This window comes from Oryctolagus cuniculus, chromosome 6 (genome assembly GCF_051225735.1).
Source record: "Oryctolagus cuniculus isolate XC-2025 breed Fujian yellow rabbit chromosome 6, ASM5122573v1, whole genome shotgun sequence".
NCBI lineage: Eukaryota > Metazoa > Chordata > Mammalia > Lagomorpha > Leporidae > Oryctolagus > Oryctolagus cuniculus.
Window position 1 is genome coordinate 15,482,995 of NC_142872.1, and position 19,951 is coordinate 15,502,945.

Here is a 19,951-nt window from a genome sequence, read left to right on the forward strand (position 1 = left end):
ACTCCTTCTCACCACCAGCGGCTCAGTGTTACACTTAGAATCGGCGCATCTTACATTAAATGATGCTGCATCTCGCACAGTACCCTGGCTGGCTGTTCTGGCTTCAGAGCTCTGCACCCTGCGATGAGCCCTTTTTCAAAGGACCGAGGTAAGCTCCCAAGTATATAAGGGGAAATTTCAAAATTTACAGTTAAAGTTGCTCACAGGATACAAGCCAGTCCAAAGGCAGAGGGACTTTCCGGTGTGACCAGCGCCAGGTATATACAGGAGCACAAGACAAGAGAAGCAAGTATGGTCACATGACCCAAGAGGCAGGAATTTTTTCAAACAGCCCTACCGCTCAGGGCTGAATGTTTGAAGAGTCGCTCCAGCCACATCCTGCAATGGAGCCATCTGTAACCCAGGGCTGCGGAGCTCAGAGACAGGGCGGCACTCACCAAAGTCTGGTCAACCACTTCACACCCCAGGGTGCTGCCACCCCAGCCCCGGGCCCCAGAGACACACAGCGCTGGTGCTCACCTATGACTCTGCACAAGCACAGTGAGCTTCGAGAGTAAGGGACAGAGGGGCTCAGCACTGCTGGTCTGCAGGGATCCTCTGTGCCGGCGGCTGGGGCATGCCGGCATCGCTCTGTCTCCGTTAATCACAACTGCGCACACGGGCAGCCATCCTCTCTGGCTAGGTATCATCTTCAGGACTCGGGGAATGGGGCTTGTTTCTGGGAGCACAGCTCTGGTTCTCGACTTGCCAGAGGCTACTCCCAAAACCAGCAATGCTCTTTCTTTTGCTTCTAAACCCCTATCTATAAACGGCAACAAGAGGAGATTTTCAACCAAGTCCAAAGCACAACAGCAAAACGCTGCTTTTAAAGAGATGGCACCTGGCCGGTGCTGCGGCTCACTCGGCTAATTCTCCGCCTGCGGTGCCGGCACCCCGGGTTCTAGTCCTGTTCAGGGCGCCGGTTCTGTCCCGGTTGCCCCTCTTCCAGTCTAGCTCTCTGCTGCGGCCTGGGAGGGCAGTGGAGGATGGCCCAAGTGCTTGGGCCCTGCACCCGCACGGGAGACCAAGAAGAAGCACCTGGCTCCTGGCTTCAGATTGGCGCAGCGCGCTGGCCGCAGCAGCCATTTGGGGGGTAAATCAATGGAGAAGGAAGACCTTTCTCTCTCTCTCTCTCTCTCACTGTCCACTCTGCCTGTCAAAAAAAGGAGATGACACCCTTTTCTACCTGACTACACTTACCTCTTTCAAAAGTACATTTGATGGTGCACAATCTTATGGAGATCTCTTTTAAGAGTGTGAAAGGATTTCCTCCCCTAAATAAACTGAATAAGCCCTATTAAAAAAAAAAAAAAAAGCAGTGCACTCTGCTCAAGAAACCTTGTTCCCTACGGGCCTGGCGGTTTAATACACAAAAGAACACACAGCCACTTCCATCACTGCACCTCCCCCGCAGCCTTTGTTCTGAGGCCTGATGAGCTGTATTGATTTGGGAAAATCATTGAACTTCTTGGAAAACTAGACTCTCGCTTATTCACTGCCATCTATTTCTCTCCCATGAAGACAGGTGGTCAATACCCGGCTGACTGGTCAGCTCCAAGAAGCTCTTGCTGCGCCTCTTTTCCCCATTTCCTTGGTGACATCATCCTTCCCCTGTCCTTCAAAACACAGTGGCCTGCTGGGGAGTCCAGCGGGTCAGCAGCGGGAGCAGAAACGAGGCCTCTGGGAGGCGCCACCGGGAACCCGATGACGCTGTCCCCGCAGCCTGTGAGGACGCTGACATGCTCGTCACCATACTACGCAGGTCTAAGTGATCATGAGGACCCTGACAGTCCAAGATCGGAAGTGATCATTAGTGATCAATGAACGTCTACCACAGAAAGAGATGCTTTACTTCTTCCCGGTAATTAAAAGCTGTGTCCTACCAAGCGGGTTTCCTAGCTGCACAACACCTCAGGTGTCAGTATAGACGTCTGAAGCAACACACAGCAACGTGTGAGAAAAAAATCCTCACAAGGAGACCTTCAGGAAGCAAATTTAAACACAATCGATGACAGAAACCTCTGCTTTGGAGCCAGGCAGCCACAGGGATCCCGCCCTTGTCTGCTTGGGACTGCCCGGAGTGCGTGTGTGTGCAGCCCCACCCCCACGGCAACACTTCCACAGACCCTCTGCAGCACCCCTGCTAAGGTGCCCAGCGGAGCGGCATGGGGACAGGCCGAACAAGAGCCCGAGCTTGCCATCGAGCAAGCAGGTTGGACACACTCAACTGGGCTGTGCGAGAGCCACCTGGCCCCCGCGAGGCTCAGCCCCACACAGCAGGGCACAGGCGAATTCTCAGACACTGAGCAGGTTCAATGCAGACACGTGTTCGGTCCCCACGAGGCGGGGCGGGTGTCCATCAGTACAGAGAGGTTTCACTCCTGCCCGGGATGGAACGTTCCAGCACAGACCCACCTCCCGCAAGGCTGGCGGGCAATAGCATCACCACAGCACCACAAAGTCCTACACGTGGCTCCTTGCTCAACGCCCTCTGGTTCCCCTGAATTCTGCCGCCATTAGAGGATGGCTTCCTACACCCTCTCCCATTCCCTCCGGCTCGGGCTTGGGCTCCGGCTCCGCCTGGGAAAGACGCGGGTTCAAGGCGCCCCTCCAGCACCCAGGCTCACAGCTTCTGTCATTAGCTCTTTCAAATGCGTTTTTTCATCCTTTACATAAAAACGCTCACATGTCCAAGAAAGGCATTTTGCAAGGATGGGAGCTGTAGTAACGATTCAGTTCTTGCCATTGGACCTCACAGTCACTCCTTTCCTGAGATCGCTGTTCCAACTGCGGACAAGTGGCCCTGGGGACAGGCCACGTGGCCAGGGTCCCCCCATGTCACTGAAGATGAGCCACTGAGAGGACGCCGCTGTCCCAACTGGCTGTCCCAGTGGATCCCCCAGGCTCAAGAGCACTAATTACAGGGCCAGCAAGATCACGATGCCATTGCTGCAACCAGGAAACCAGGCAAAGGGGACAGAAAAGCAGACAGGGGCACACTGCCCTTCAGTAGGACAAGCCCCCTGCACCCCGCCCACCTGCCCAGGGTGCTCGGAGCCACTGTGTGGGGAAGGGTGTGAAACACTGTGGCTGTCTGTGCATGGCCAGGGGCCACATATCTGTCAAGGACCCACACGCCGGGCCAGGCAGCAGCAACCCACTTCTCACCCAGCGCACTGAGCCCCTGGAGTCAGAGCTGAAAGAAACAGAAAGGTGCAGAGGACGACAGGGAAAGGGTGAAAAATCCCCTCCCAGGGCCTCCGAAGTCCAGTCTCCCTCACACACCCGCCGTGGCCTGTCCGTCAGCACCGGCCAAGGGTGGTGAGCAGAGTTTCCAGGCCTAAGTGCTACGGGGGTGCCTGTCAAGACGCATGCGACACAGCCACAGGCTGCATTCAGAAGTAAGCCCTCACGATCGCCAGGCCTCAAGCTGTAAGGAGACACATCCAAAAGCTGCTCCCGTGCACACACGTTCAGGGACCAGAGCACCAGACCTTCCACGTCCGGGGGAGCCCAGTGCAGGGTGGGAGTGCTTACTGCTTTGGGGCTGCCTCCAGCTGTACTGGGTCCGGGAGAGCCCACCTTCTGGCAGCTCTGCTGGCCACCAGCTGTGTCTTGTGCACATCATAAAAACCTCCCAACAAGCCCCTTCTTTACAGAGGTCAGCAACCATGGCTGGAGACAAACCCTCTGCTAGGATCCCATGGGCTTAGAGTGTAAACAGCGATTTATGACAGCAGCTGACATAGGCTGCCTTTCTCTGCGGCTGTGTGGGTCTGCGTGTCTGTGCATGTGCACACAGGAGAGGCCCATGAGGGCACGGCACATGAGCAGGTCCATTCTGGGTGTCACCAGAAAGCCAGCACCTTGGCAAACCCAGTGAGAAAGCAAGGAGCAGAGGTGTCAGAAGAGCCAGGCCACCGGCCCTCCAAGGCAGCCTGGGCGGTAGTGCACCTGCTGTGGCACTTGTCGCTCCCCCTCTTCGTGGAGGAACGACACAAGACCCTGCGCTGTTCTTTCGTCTGCTCGGCCCTCCCCGGGTTTGCTGCTGGTTCTTCCCGGGTTGGCTACTATCCCTTCCACCTCCGTGGAAGGGCAGTTCCCCCTGGCCACATTCCCCACTTCCGCAGGGGAGCGGCACACCGCCGGCCGGCTCTTCTCGGGGGCTGCACAGGTGTTCCTTCAGCTAGATGTTCCCCATAGATGTTCCTGGTGCATGCCGTCTCTCTCCTCCTTTATAGTCCTTCTCCGCCAATCCCAACTCGGCTGCCCACACGCCGAGTACGCTGCTCTCCTCCAATCAGGAGCAAGTCCTACAGTTTATTAGTTGAACTGGAGGCAGCTGGGTAGAAGCTGTTTTCTCCTCTCCCAGCGCCATATTGTAGGAGAGCAGATGCATAGAATAAGTCTTAATTCCAGTAACAGTCTAGTCCGAGCTGCTCCCCACAGAGGAGAGCAGATGCATAGAATAAGTCTTAATTCCAGTAACTTAGTCTAGTCCGAGCTACTCCCCACAGATCCCCCTTTCTTTTTATTTTTTTGGCGTTGATACGCGCCTGTCTTCGGTGTCCCGCAGCACACACTCTGCTCTACTTGCTAGAGTTGCCACAGGTTCTTACAAGTTCTATCAATGAGGCAAACCGAATCCGGGTCCTCTCTTCGCCATGTTGTGAGGAGGTTTTTAGGCGCTGATGCGTGCCTGTGTTCGGTGCCCTGCAGCGCATGCTCTGCTCTGCCTGCAGGGGACTTACAAGACCTATCAGGCAAACCGAATCCAAGCCTTCTCATTGCCTTATTGTGGGGGAGACTTATTAGTGTTGGTTCGTGCCTATCTTCGGTGACCTGCAGCTCATACTCTGGTCGAGCTGCTTGCTGGCGCTTACCGCCTTAAATCAGGCAGACCGAATCCAAGCTTAATATTGTTGTATTGTGGGGAAGCCTTACTGATGTTAATTCGTGCCTGTCTTCGGTGACCTGCGGCGCATAAGCTGCTAGCTGCCCGCAGGTGCTCATCACCTCACTTGATTAGGCAGACCGAATCCAAGCTCTCACATTGCAGTGTTGTAGGGAGGCCTTTTTATTTCTCTATTTCTCTATCTCCGGGCATTCCTATTTCTCCCATTTTACTTCTATCTTCCAGCATTCCTATTTTTCTCACTTTACTTCTAAACTTCTGTTTCTCTTATCCCTGCGGCTTCCCGCTCTCATTCTTATCCCCGCGGCTTCCCGGCTGCGCCCGCCCCGAGGCTGCTTCTCGGCGGCTTCCCGGCTGAGCCGCTTCAGCCCGCGCCTCTCTCATCTGCGCAGCTTCCCGGCTTTGCGCGGCTTCCCGGCGCCTCGCCCCGCGGCGGCTTCACGGCTCTGCGCGGCTTCCCGGCGCCTCGCCCCGCCGGCGGGTTCCCGGCTCTGCGCGCACGCTCCGCGGTCTCCACGCACTTCGCGCCCGCACCACGGCCTCGCGCCAACGCCCCGTGCTCTCTCTGCACGCGGCGGCTTTCGCGAATGTTTCCGCCACCACCGGCATTCAGTCCAAGTTCCCCGGACTAACCTGGCGAATCCTGGCGGCCCACGTCTCTGCCTCTGGTTCCAGATCTTCGCCTCTTGCTCCCCGGGGTGACTTGAAGAATTCCAAGATGGCTTGGCCTGCACTCGCGGCTTCATCCTCCCTAACATTTTTCTCTACCCGGTGTGTTTCCCTAAGTTTTCTTCCAACAATATTCCTCTCATTTCTCCTGGCTTCTCCCCACAGTCCGTATCCGAGTCCAAGCCTCTTCCAGGTTTCACTTTCGCTTTCAGTCTCCTAGCTTCCCCGCCATAGTCCGCATCCGAGTCTATGAAAGCTTTCACTTTCGCTTTCAATCCTAACTTCTTTCCCACAGTCCATATCCAAGTCTATGCCTAGGCTTTCAATAGCTTCTTCCGGCACCTTTCTCGTCCGGCTTTCCCCTAGGCTCTTCGCTAGTCTCTCTCTCCGGTATTTTCCTGCTTCTTCCCGTTTCTTCCCTCCTAAGTTTCCTATCCGTCCTAGGTTTCCTATCCGAGTCACGGCACCATCATGTCGCTCCCCCTCTTCGTGGAGGAACGACACTAAATCCTGCCTAGGCTTCATATCCGAGTCACGGCACCATTATGTCGCTCCCCCTCTTCGTGGAGGAACGACACTAAACCCTGCCCAGGCTTCATATCCGAGTCACGGCACCATTATGTCGCTCCCCGTCTTCGTGGGGGGAACGACACAGGACCCTGCACTGTTCTTTTGTCTGCTCGGCCCTCCCCGGGTTTGCTGCTGGTTCTTCCCGGGTTGGCTACTATCCCTTCCACCTCCGTGGAAGGGCAGTTCCCCCTGGCCACATTCCCCACTTCCGCAGGGGAGCGGCACACCGCCGGCCGGCTCTTCTCGGGGGCTGCACAGGTGTTCCTTCAGCTAGATGTTCCCCATAGATGTTCCTGGTGCATGCCGTCTCTCTCCTCCTTTATAGTCCTTCTCCGCCAATCCCAACTCGGCTGCCCACACGCCGAGTACGCTGCTCTCCTCCAATCAGGAGCAAGTCCTACAGTTTATTAGTTGAACTGGAGGCAGCTGGGTAGAAGCTGTTTTCTCCTCTCCCAGCGCCATATTGTAGGAGAGCAGATGCATAGAATAAGTCTTAATTCCAGTAACAGTCTAGTCCGAGCTGCTCCCCACAGAGGAGAGCAGATGCATAGAATAAGTCTTAATTCCAGTAACTTAGTCTAGTCCGAGCTACTCCCCACAGCACTGAAACTGCCCACCCACCACGGCTCAGGCTCGGGAGGGAAGAAGGGAAGCGGAGGGGGAACAGACGCCACTCAAGTCTCATGTTCGTTCACCTCTGAAGAGACACAGGGAAGAACAGCAGGGCCTTCCGATGGAGCTGCCCAAGTGCCTGGAAGCATGGCTCTGGGGGACAGAGCCGCCTGGTTCACGGCCTGCTTCATGCAGTGAGCTCACTAGGGCCTCCGTGAGCCATAGCCTTCTCTCCCCCAAACCGGGGATGGGCACACAAGTTCAGTGAGCCATGCGACCTGCACGAGGGCCTCATGAAGTCCACAGTTATGGCACAAAAACAATTCTGAAACCCACGCATGGCACATGCCCCCGAGGGCCTGACTCCTGGGGACATGACACTCCCATCTTAAGGGCAGCAAACCCCAGCCTGACTGACTGCCCAGGAAGGGCACTGAGCAACGCAGGTGCCACATCACAGAGGGCCCCTCCCCCAGACCACCAGCACCTCAGTTACAACAGACGGGTGACAACAGACAGGGTCCACTGCCGCAGAGCCGCCATGTGCAAACAGCTCCCTGGAGCAGGGTACAGGCCACTGCTCCTCCCGATTCCCGTCCAGAACAACAGGACCCTCCACAACCTCAGGGCTGCCCCCCCATCCCCACCCCACCCCACATTCCGAAATTCCTATCTTTCAGCTGAGGATAAAAGCCCAGCAGTGCCAAGCTCCTCAGTACTTCGCTGGAGACCAGCTCCTTTAGGTAAACAAGCCTAATGAAGCGTGACTAACCACCCCCAGCACAGGGAGGGCGATGGGCTTTTGTTGGCACTTACTGGAGCACAGCAAAGGGGAGCTGGTCAATCAGCCCGCCCTGTTCCACCTCTCTGTGTGGCTGGCTGTGAGTACTGCGGATGCACACACGTGTGTGCATGGACACTTTCCCGACACCACTGCTGTCACACACCAGCCGCCAGGCTCCCTCTGGGCTCCCTTCCTATTTGAGGCACAGAGCTGAAATCCATTTCCCTTCCACACCTGCACGCCCCCCATCCCTCTGCTTACCCCACACCTGTCCCCATGAGGTCACCCCGCACTCTCCACAGGTGCGCAGCACTTGCCCAAGTCACTCCATGCCACCTGATGTGGTTTATTACAGCCTCCAGGCGATTTTTTTGATTCTTTTTTAATAAATCCAAAATTGCTGATGCTCCCTTTACCCACCCTTCACCTACTGATTCTGAAACACCTGAAATGTGGCTCCAATTGTTAGCTGCTACATGAATACTCCATGACCACAGTCACCCTTCTCTTCAACCAGGGCTCGCCACACAATGCACACAATCGCTCTAGTAGGGAGAAAAGCAGCAGCCCCCACCACCTTCCCAAGTTCAAAGCTGCTTTCCTTGCGATTCTGAACACAAACTCCCATATAAATGATCGACTGCACTTTGGCCCAGTCTGCGATGTTGGCCCCACAAGGCTGGTAAGTTTGACCCTGGGTGGCACATGGCCCCTGCACAAGGAGCAGAATCATCAGTGGTATGCACGGGGGCATCAAGGCGCAGGAGCCAATCAATCAAGCTCTCTGACAGCTTCTACTGCCTCTCCCATTGTTCCCATTCTTGTCTTTCTGCTCCGGTCTGATCAAGTTAGGGTGAAGTCCAAGGCTTCCAGGAGAGAGAAACGCTATTGTCAGTCTTTAGTGACTGGGACCCACGGGGCACAGCACTCCCAGTCTTGTCCAGAAAGGAGAGCAACGGTCATCACGCGCACCAACACAGAGGGTTCCGGGCGCCTCTTTCTACTCCAGGGAGGCCTGACTAGACATTTCAGTATCTCACTGGGTCACCTTGTAATTCTCTGCAGGGTCATAAAACACGCACGCGCACACTCATGCACTCACATTCTAGGCAAAGCCCTGCCTGGTCCCCTGACAGCCCCATGAATGGCTAAATCTAACACCAATGCAAACACGCACTGTTTGGCTGCACAACAGTCACATTTTGGGAGTTGGCACACGGAGCAATAAATCAGTGTTTTTTTCCATGGCAAACAGCTGTGGGGATTATTAGTACATGGAGTAGGAAAAGGCCTGGTGGAGGAATGAGGCAGAAACCTCTTACTCCCTTCTGATGTCCTTGGCTTTTCGTGCTGAGGTGGGACTGTGTCTGTGCAAGGCCTGGGGGCAGAGTGCAGCGTTCCACTGAGGCTGCCTCTCAAGAATCCAGGTACGGCCCAAAGCCTTCCGGTTTTGTTTGAAAGAAAAAACAGGCAAACCAGGGTCTTACCCCAAAACGACTCTGGGTGGCCGGGTGGGAGGCATGCATCCATGCAGTGAACACCGAAGAACAAAACCACTCACCTTGTTCAACGTGGTGGATCTGAACGAGGGTCCTATCACACGTGGGCATTTTGGAAATCAAATTTCTGGGGAGGGAGGTGGAGAGCACGGGAACCACGTAATGTGGATTTTTCTGTAGCATTGGATTACGACATTCTCGGCCACAAAAGCTTTCAACAGAGGCCATCACTGTACAGTAGCAAAAAGGCAGCTGCCTGAGACGCCAGCATCGCAGGTGGGCATGGGTTCATGTCCCGGCTGCTCCATTTCCCAACTAGCTCCCTGCTAATGGGCCTGGGAAAAGCACCAGAAGATGGCCTAAGTGTTTGGACCCCTGCCACCCATGTGGAAGACCCAGATGAAACTCCTGGCTGCTGGCTTTGAGCTTGTCCAGCAGCCATCTTGGGAGGGAGCCAGCATATAGAAGATTTCTCTCTCCCTCTGTAACTCTTTCAAATAAATAAATCTTAACCACCACCACCCCCCCAAAAAAAAGAGGGTTTGACGGGGCTATGTTAATTGGAACATCCCAGAACATGGGCTAGTATACGTGAGCGAGGCCTGGTGAGTGAGAGGAAAGGCATTTCGCACGCTGCTCCTTTTGTGTGCTTGATAGCGCAGGGGCTCTGAGGACATGAAGAAAGCACCGTTAAATTGGATAAGCCCCCCTGCCAGGTGCCGGGTAAGCGAGCAGCACTTTCCTGCAGGCCTCCTGGGGCAGTGAATTACATTCCCGGGTACCACACACTCCGACTCCGCTTCAACATGAGAGACGATCAGATCAAGAAAAACTAGAGTTTGCAATTAATCTTTCCTCTTGAAGACACAGTCCTATGTGTGGTTTAACTTAAAAAAAAAAAAACCTTAATTTTCAAACCACTAAGAATGCACAGTTGTAGCAGATTAAACTCACAAATACACTGGGTTACCGGGGCCCAAAAAAATATTTGGTAAAGTATTCAAAACAAAAGTGAATGTGTAGGCTGTTCTTACATAAACAAAGTCCTCAAGAGTCCTATTGCTCTTTTAAAAAAAACATTTTCCTTCCTTTCCCCCTCTTCCCTCTGCCTCCTTTGCTTTTTCGTTTCTTTCTTTGAAAGGCAGAGTGACAGAGAGAGAAGGCCAGAGAGAGAGAGATTTCATCTGCTAACTCACTCCCCAGACAGCCACAACAGCCATGGCTGAGCAAGGCCAACGCCAGGAAAAGCAAAGAACTCTGAATGCTTTTCCGTGAGGCTGGCAGGGGCCCAGGCACGTGGGCCATCTTCTGCTGCCTTCCCGAGCACATCAGCAGTGAGCTGCATCGGAAGCAGAGCAGCAGGGGCCTGAACCGCACTCTGATACGGGATGTGGGCACAAGAGAGGGGTCAACTCGAGGTGCCACAGTGCTGGCCCCTTGAAGAGTCCTACTGCTAATACCCAGAAATAAGTTCGGAAATCATCCAAAGGAAATCAACTGCTGTGTAAAGAGAGACTATCAATTCTCAGCGCTGACTTAATAAGGAAGGCAGCTGCAAGGACACTGCCATGCACTAAACGTGCCCCCTCCGAAATCCACGTGCTGCTAAGGTGACTACTCAGAGGGCGAGCCCTGACGAAGCCATCAGACCACAGAGGCGCCTCCCTCGTGAGAGGGATTAGGGGCCCTTCCAAGAGGACTGGCAGGGACGTGGGATTAGGAGCCCTGCCAAGAGGGCTGGCGGGGAAGGAGTCCACTCCCCTTTGCCCTTCTGTCTGCCATGGATGACACAGCAGGAGGGCCCTCACCAGATGCTGGAGTCCTGAACTTGGGCTTCCCAGCTCCGGAACCATCAGAAAACATTTCCGCTCTTTACAAATTATCCAGTCCCAGGCATTCTGTGTTAGTGGCACAAAAACACACTCGTTAGGCCTGTGCACGCACTCTACTCAAGACTTGCTCAGTGAGTCTTGGCAGGCGTGAGTCTGGGGCCTCCTATCAAGCTCCCAGCAGGCAATGCAGAACTAACAACACAGCACACGCCAGGAGCATCCATGTCACTGTCCTGAGGGGGCAGATGGGAGCTACATGCAGGGGGGGGAGATGGGAAACACATGCAGGTCTTGCGTCCCTTATCTGCAATGCTGCAGACCACAAGTGTTTCAGATTCTGGAATATACCTTGGGGATGGGACCCAAGTCTAACCACGAAGTTCACTCACACACACAGACTGAGTGAAGGTCACTTTAGACAACAGAACTAGTGCGCCTGTGTTTCGAATGCGACCCATCACGTCAAGTCAGGTGTGGAATTTTCCACTCGTGACATCCTGTCGGAACTCACAAATTTTTGGATCCTGAAGCACTTCCGGTTTGTGATTTGGGCAGTAGGAGTGCTCAACGTACAGCACAAGGGAAATGCCTCCACAGCGATCATCGCGTTTACTCCTCCAAGCCTGTCCGATGGGTTCTGTCGTGTTCACGATTTCACTGATGAGGAAAACATTCCTGGAACGCCAACTGCAGGGTGGGCATTTGGTGCAGCACCTGATGTCCCCGCGTGGGACACCTGCATCCCACAGGAGTGCCTGCTTCCAGCCAGTCCAGGCGACTCGGCTTCTGACCCGAACTCCTACTAAGTCGCATTCTGGGAAGCACCAGGTGACGGCACAAGTACGTGGCTCCGACACCCACACTGCACTACTCCGGTGCAGTTTCTGACTCCTGGCTTCAACCTGGTCCAGCCCTGGCTGTGGTGGGTATTTGGGGAATGAATGAGCAGACAGATCTCTGTCTCCTTCAAGTAAAATAATTCAGTGGATTAGCTCGCCTTCCCTTCCCCTTCCCCCTGCCCCCAGTTAAAAACACCATGAGATCCACCATGCACCACACTCCAATCTTCCTGCCTTCAGAAGTCAACAGAAACATGAACTCGTCAAGAGCACAGTTTCATGAGGAAACCAATGCATGCGTGTGGGCCTGCAGGGTAAGGAGGGCCACCTCCTCCGTGGGACTGGCAGCATGCAGGACGCAAGGGCTGCCCACGCAGGCATCCCTTCCCAACCCCATGTTGGCAAGGGAAGCCTGGTATTGACCATGGCGGTGATCAGCAGATGCCAGAGAGCAGGGAAGGCCCTGTGGCTCCCCTCTACCGCAGACCTGTCAGCACACCCACCAATGGCTGTCACCTGTGAACTCCCCCAGTCGCCTGCAAACGGCAACGGCTTAGAGAAAAGAGTGGGACCTGGGAAGCTTTATCTATTTTAAGCCACTTCCAAGGTTTCAGAACTCAACTCGGCATAGACGAAAGCTCTCCCGTCCCACACAATTCCAGGCCTCCTCTCCTGTTCAAGTCCTGACATCCAACTGGGCGCCAGACTCCTCATCATGCCGCACTCCATGACCCCATCCCTGGCCACAGCCAGGCCTCTGTGAAGTCCTTACCCTTCCCACTTACCTCAGCCCCACCTCACACATCAAGGTGTCCTTCAGCATTCCTGGAACAGAGTTCATACACCTCGCACTGTGCTTACCTTCTGGCTGGAGAACCATGCCCTCCCTTGATTGGCTTAATCTTTGGAGTCCAAACACCGGAAAGCCCCAAGACTGCCCAACTGCCCAGCCCTGTGGCTATTTCTACCAAGCCACACACTTCCTGGGAGATCCAAGGTGCCTGATATTACCCACCAGTCTCTCCTGTAGGCAACATACCATATCTTCAAAGAAGAAATGCTCAACAGATTTTTTTTTTTTAAGAAGAAAAAACGTATTTCAATGAATACAAGTAAAGGAAGGCTCTTTTGGGGCAAGTGTCGTGGGACATCAGGTTAAGCGGCTGCCTGGGATGCATCCCATATCACAGCACCTGTGGGATCCGCCTCCCCTTCCGATCCAGCGTCCCAACAATGCACCGGGGAGGCAGCTGGTAACGCTCCAGGTCCCTGCCATTCATACGGGAGCCCAGATGGGGTTCCTGGCTCCTGGCTTCGACTTGACCCAGCCTCAGCTACTGCACGAATCCGGAGAGTGAACCAGCCCGAAGATCGCTATCACTCTTACTCTCGCTGCCTCTCTGACACTCTTTCAAACGTCAGTAAATGAAACTTTGAAAGAACCTCCTGTATTATAATTGTGAACACACATTAAAATGCAGACGTGAGAACCGCAAGACTGAGCCGTCCATCAGCTAACTGCGGAGCCCATCTCAGCTGATTCTCTGACACTGACAGAGCTGTAAACAATCCACCTTTCCGGTGGGAAGAAACCAGAACCCATCCTCTGGGATTTCAGAAGACGTCCACCTTCATCCAGCGGTCACTAAAGCAGCTGATGAGGTCCTCCTGCGGCCCACCTGAAGCAGCAGCTCTCAGCACAGCCCAGAACCCACCCAGCCCCGGCAGCTCAGGACCCCTGGCCTCTCCCATTCCTCCTGGCCTCTCCCATTCACAGCCAACAAATCTCCTCTCAACGGCCTGCCAGGGGTTCTTCTCCCAGTCTCGTGGGCCCCAAGGAGAGACTCGTCATTGCTTAAATATCCTACAGACATAACAGATACAGGCAAGACCAAAAACACAGGTTTTATAAAACGAAGTTGACAGAGCAGAGAGCTCTCCCTCTCTATAACAGGCACACACGCAGCTGTGTGTGTCGACCAAAGGCAGACGATGAAGCCTAGGAACCATGAAACGACGGCGGCCTCTGCCTTTCAGGAAGTGCAAATTTTATTTGCTGAATGTACATCTTCAAGCCACGATCTTCACTCTGCATGCGTGCGACCAGAAACTGACTTCAAAGAAATATAAAAACCATTTCACTTACTGCTCAGCAGTGTGAATCCCAGGTTACATGTTCACGACTGCCGGTCGTGGACAACGTGGGCAATGCTTTCGCATGGTCCCACCTGCCCTGCAGTCACGGTGGGGTTCCTGGAAGGGGTTATAAGCTGGCAGTCACCTCCCACAAGTGGCCAGGACTTTCTTGGAGCCAAGTGAAATGCAGAAGGTGAAGTCCCTCCCCTGGATACACTTTGGGATATCTCATGCGCTCCAGAAAACACAAACTTGGCAGTTGGTTTGGACACGTCAGGCCTTGAAGCCACTTGGAATGATGCACCTGGCCCTGATACATGGCAGGGAGGAGGCAAGGAGACCACGTCAATACTCCCCTTCATGGTCGAGACACGGTTTTCCCAGAAGATAGGGAACGTGTCACAGCTCAAATGACTGAAAAGCAAATTTAAGCTTCCTCTATGTCTATCTAACAAATTGTGGCCTTCAATGCTTAGTTTTAGTGAATTCAATTATAGTCATGGTATATTCAGGCGTATTTTAAAATTGAAGGTTGGCAACTAGATAGAAATACCAGTATTCCACCGTGTAATGCACAAAATACAACAGCCAATTGTGAAAAATAAGTAAGTAAAAATTCATTCTAAAAAAAAAAAATACAGCGGGGGGGTGGGGGGACTGTTGGGCATTGCCTAAAATCCTAAAATCTCCATTACAACATGGTGCCTGGCGGATGTTGGAGGGGTGTGTCTGCGGCTGCCGTGGTTAGGCTACCTAAGATCAGACCACTGGCAGGGATAGGTCGGCTTTAGTTCCGGACGCGTGGACAGTGCGTGATCTCTATACTTCACTTAAGGTGCCCCTGTGCGTGCTCCACCCATGCCTGCATGACCTTTTCTCTGATTGGCTCCCTTACTGCGCATGTCCTACGTAAGCTTTATAAGCCTGTACACTTCCTCAATAAAGCGGTTCCTGCTTGGACAGAACTCACGGGTGCTTGTGGTGTGTTCATCACACTTCGACCTTACCTCTCCCATTCGCCTTGTTGGGGAGTGTCTGTACTGGCCCCTGCTGGTCAGGGGCTAGCCTCGAACACGAGACCCTGACAGGTGACTGTCTGACCTGGCCTGCGTCCCACATCAGAGTCTGATGCCCAGCTCCTACCTCCAGCTTCCTGCCACTGCAGACGCTAGGAGGCAGCGGTCATTGTTCAAGCTCGCTTTGTTGACTCACACGTGGGAGACCCGGACCGAGCTCCAGGCTCCTGGCTTCAGCCTGGGGACTGAATCAGCAGATAGGTCTTTTTTTCTCTCTCAGAGATGCATTTTTTAAACACTTTAAAAAAAAAAAACAGACTTCTTGATTCAATTCAACCCAGAGTCTGGTTTAAGAAGTCTGGAGTGGGATCCTGGAACTGCATTTTTAAAAAAGTAAAATTAAATTAAACAACAACAAACCATGGTCATAATAACAAGGACACGGATGCCAGAATCAACAGATGAGTAAATACAACAGGGACAGGTGCAGGAGGTCAGAGAATCCCCACTTCCTTGATATTGGAGAGCAGCCGACCAGCCCGATCCCTGAGTGCACGGGGTCTCGAGCATCAGCCCTTCAAGGCCACCTCTACCTCGGCTGCACTCACAGCCCTGCCCTTATGTCAAAGAAACAAGAACTGCCTGGTACAGGTCTGGAAGTCGGGTGGTGCAGGTGGCCGGGAAACACACATCAAGCACTGCTCCCAGCGATGGGATGTGTTTTCCAGAAGTTTACATTCTCTCTGACCTTGACCAAGGAATAAGGAAACTGACTCCTGGGAACAGTGGCCACTGCCTGCGGGGCCTGCGCTACCTTGTCTGCCAACCACTGCTTCCCTCCCCTCACACCACCTTTGCTGTTAGGACACGCGTGACAGCATTTACCTATTCTTTATTAACTAGAAAACTTCCAGGGCTGGCGCTGTGGTGCAGTGGGTTAAGCCACTGCCTGAAGCATCAGCATGCCATACAGGCACCGATTCAAGGCCCGGCTGCTCCACTTCGGATCCAGCTCCCCGCTGCTGTGCCTGGGAAAGCAGGGGAAGATGGCCCAAGTCCTTGGATCGCTGACACCCACACCCATGTGGGAGACCCAGATGCAGGTCCAGGCTACTGTGGTGGACATCTGGGCGGTGAACCAGTGGAAAGATCTGTGTGTGTGTGTGTGTGTGTGTGTGTGACCCTCTGTGTGTAACACTGCCTCTCAAATAAAAAGTAAATCTTTTTTAAACAAAACTAACAAAAGATCTATAGTATCAAGGAGTCTTCTGTGTTGAAACCCCAGGTGGACCTGGTGGCAGGGTGATGAAAGCACCTGTTTCTGCCCGGCACACAGATAACACCAGTGGAGATCACACTTCCGCTTCCGGCTTCACTTCACAACAGCGCAGCAGGCTAAGCCTTGGCTTCAGACTACCGCATCCCATACTGGAGCGCTGGGGTTTGAGTCCCAGCTGTTCCACTTCCCATCTAGCTTCCTGCTACTACACCTTGGAAGGCAGAGGAGGGGACCCCTCCCACTATGTGGGAGACCACAATGGAGCTCCTGGTGCCTGGCTTTAGTCTGATTCATTCTTGGCTGCTGCAGCCACCTGGGGGTGGACCAGTGATTAGAAGATCGGTATCTCTCTCGCTCCCCCTCTCCATCTTGTGTGTGCAGGAGCGCCTCTCTCTGTTGCTCTGCCTTTCAAGTAAACAGCTGTTGTTTCAAAGGGCTCCCTGGAGTCTGCACTGAGCAATAACAGGTCATATGGTAGACAACACAGGCACCAGTCTCTTCTTTATACTGATCAGCCCCAAACTTCTTGGCCCAATCAGCAAAGGCAACTAAACATGAATGTCCCAAGTTTATGGCACAGCTAATGATGGCGATGAACCCGAAGACTCTGTTGCAAAGGACACATCGCTGAACACAAGCCATCCAGTGCCACACTGGGAGCACTGAGCATCGAACTGGAAACTACCAAGGCTGGCAGGCAGGACTGAGGCACAGGGGTCACCTCAGACTTCCTGGGAAGATGACAGGGATGACCGACTCACCACTGCCCTTCAGAAACCCACGGGAAACAGAGTTGACCGAAACCCACACTGTGTCTCCGGCTCCACTGCCTTCGTTCCATCACAAGGCTCAAGAAGGCGCCAGAGTTGGTGACAGGTCGGGGAGCTGCACCCTCAGGCACCCGCTGGGCTTTCTGAAAGGCTGGAAGAGCTGCACCCTGCTTGGAGGAGATACCGTGCAGTCCAGGGATGGCAGCCACACCAGCGCCGCTGCCCATGACCGCGCTCCAGCTGGTTCTAAATGGTAACAAACAGGGGTTCTTTCTGAAAGGAAGTCAGAGCCTGGACAACGCAACGCAACATCCGGGAACCCCTTCTCTCCCAGCACCTCCCCCCTACACGCACACACACACACACACACATGCATACACACGTATAAAAATGGCACACATGGCTTCCAACCCACAGCCATCAAACTCCAGAGTTCCGCCAAACCCACCAGATGACACAGCTTCCCTGGATTGCTTATGAAAACCCCAACTCCTACCTCAGCTCCTCTAAGGACCTAAATTGGTCCCCCCCAGAGCCACTAGGCGAACAGACGTTAAAGACAAAACGTACATCGTACACAATCAAACACAGACCATGCCCAGTGTTTCCAGGAAAGAGGCAGGAAATAGCAGTTTGTGATTAATTACCTTCCAGCAACAGGGGGATGGGAGTGGCAGGAGGGGGCAGAACCAAGGAGCCGAGCTCCAGGCTGAGGGCTTTTGATCTGCCCAAGCCCTTGGACAGCAGTAGTAATACAACAGCTTTACTCAGTTTAGAGAAAGAATTATTTCCCCATCCACACTAATCTCCCTGGCAAGAGGCAGGATCCTGCCAGACGACTCACACGGGATGACGGAGCTCGGCGATCCTTTCTTCATCGAGGGGAACTTGGGGCTTTTCAAAATATTAATATAATCTCACTTATTAAGATAAAACGAAGTACTAAAGCACTGGAAATTCTCATGCCAGAGCAGCTATTTATTTTCCCCCTCTTTTTTTTTTTTTAAGGAAAGGATCTAAGGAATCTGCGTTTTCCCGTCCCAGCCTAAAATACAATGTTTAGTGTGCTCCTTAATCGTGTGATCTCTTACCAGAAGTCAAATAACCTAGCAGGGCATTGTCAAGACAAAGGAGAGGACGGGCACTGCGGTGCAGCACGCTACACCACTCACTGCCTGTCACGCTGGTATTCCCTGTGAGTCCCGGCTGCTCCACTTCCAGTCCAGCTCCCTTCTGATGCACCTGAGAAAGCAGCAGAAGATGGCCCAGGTATGTGGGTTACTGACACCTGATAGCCCCAGTAAGTGAATCACTGTCACCTTCGTGGGAGACTTGGATGGAGTTCCAGGCTCCTGGCTTTGGCCTGGCCCAGCCCTAGCCTATTTAGCCATTTGGGGAGCGAAACAGTGGATGGAAGATAACTCTCTGTAACTCTGCCTTCCAAATAAATGAACTGTTTTTTTTTAAAGCTAAGAGTAGGTAAGACTGTAGGCAAGGCGAGCTTTTGCCTGGACACAGGCACAGTTCCGCAGCATGATAGTGTGTGTGCCTGGAACCTCTCAGGCCACAGGATCACCCCTCCTGAGAACCAGGCAGCCACCGCCCTGGCCTTTTCTATTTAATCAAAGTACAGAAGAGGAAGAAAGGAAGAGGAGGGGAGAGAGGGATCGAGAGAAGCAACCACGCTCGTCTTTTCTTGGAGGGCCTCGAAACCAACAGTTCAGCATCAAGTGACAGCAGTAAGCCGCTTTCTGGGGGTCCAGTTTTCAATGCTGTTTCGGTTCTTCTTGGATGGAAAACTTCCCGCCCCTCCCTTTGGAAGTGGGGTGCCCATAGCTGCTGCGTCCGCCCTGCGTGGCCACGCCCCCGCCTGCTACTGCTCGGCTGATGGCGGTGTCTGAGCTCAGGAGCAACCTCAGGGGCAGGCGGCGGGCTCTGTACACGCGCTACTTTCCAGCTGGAGACTTCGGTGAATGGAAAGCACAACACCAATACACGTGCACCCTGGGCTGCAGGGAGTGCAGAGGCAGAAGTCGGCGGGCTCCAACCAGGTGGGTGGTCTTGATTCTCAGGGAAGCAAATACTCAGACAGGGGGTCGGAATGCACAGACTGCATGAAGGAACCCAGAGGGGACTTTCCTGCTGCTCTGGCTGCTCCCCACGTGTGCCCAGGCTCACCCAATGGCCTTGCGGACTGACAGAGCCCGCCCTGTTCACAGGTCACAGAGCACAGGCCATTCGACGGTACAGAGCCAAGTGTCAGCCCTCTTTCCAAATGCCTCCACCCATGCTGCACCTAGTAAGACACTTCTCTCTTTCTCCTGGCCAAAAGTATTTTCTGGAGATGAGTGACTCTGGCTTCCAAATACATACATGCTACATACATGCGTACATGCATACATGCATGCCATATGCACAATGAACCAGCAAATGGAACATCTCTTTCGAATAAACAAATATAAAAAAAACCTGCAGAAAAGAAAGGACTAAACTAAGAATCAACACTAGCTATCAGGGAAATGCAAATCAAAACCACAGTAAGGTTTCGCCTCACCTGGTTAGAAGGGCTTTCATACAGAAATCAACAAACAACAAATGCTGGCGAGGATGTGGGGAAAAAGGTATCCTAATCTGCTGTTGGGGGGAAAGTAAACTGGTAAAGCCACTATGGAAGACAGTTTGGAGAGACCTCAGAAATCTGCAAATAGACCTACCATATGACCCAGCCATCCCACTCCTGGGAATTTACCCAAGGAAAATTAAACCAGCAAATAAAAGAGCTATCTGCATGTCCATGTTTATTGCAGCTCAATTCACAATAGCTAAGACACAGAATCAATTTAAATCAGCCAACAACAGAAGACTAGATAAAGAAATTATGGGGGGCCAACGTGGTGGCATAGTAGTGGAGCCGTCACCTGCAGTGCCAGCATCCCATATGGGCGCCAGTTCCAGACCCAGTTGCTCCACTTCTGATACAGCTCTCTGCTG

At 53.4% G+C, this 19,951-nt stretch overlaps 1 protein-coding gene and 1 long non-coding RNA gene across 7 annotated transcripts in view; both read right to left on the reverse strand.

The window, feature by feature from the left end:
• The window catches only part of ZNF608 (zinc finger protein 608), a 104,851-nt gene that overhangs the window by 15,960 nt on the left and 68,940 nt on the right, over nt 1-19,951 (reverse strand). The window lies entirely within an intron of this gene.
• On the reverse strand, nt 4,295-7,337 carry LOC149126030 (uncharacterized). Its single transcript, XR_016235279.1, has 2 exons — nt 5,420-7,337; nt 4,295-5,375 (listed from the first exon to the last, which is right to left on the reverse strand). It is a non-coding gene; the product is annotated as an uncharacterized LOC149126030 (long non-coding RNA).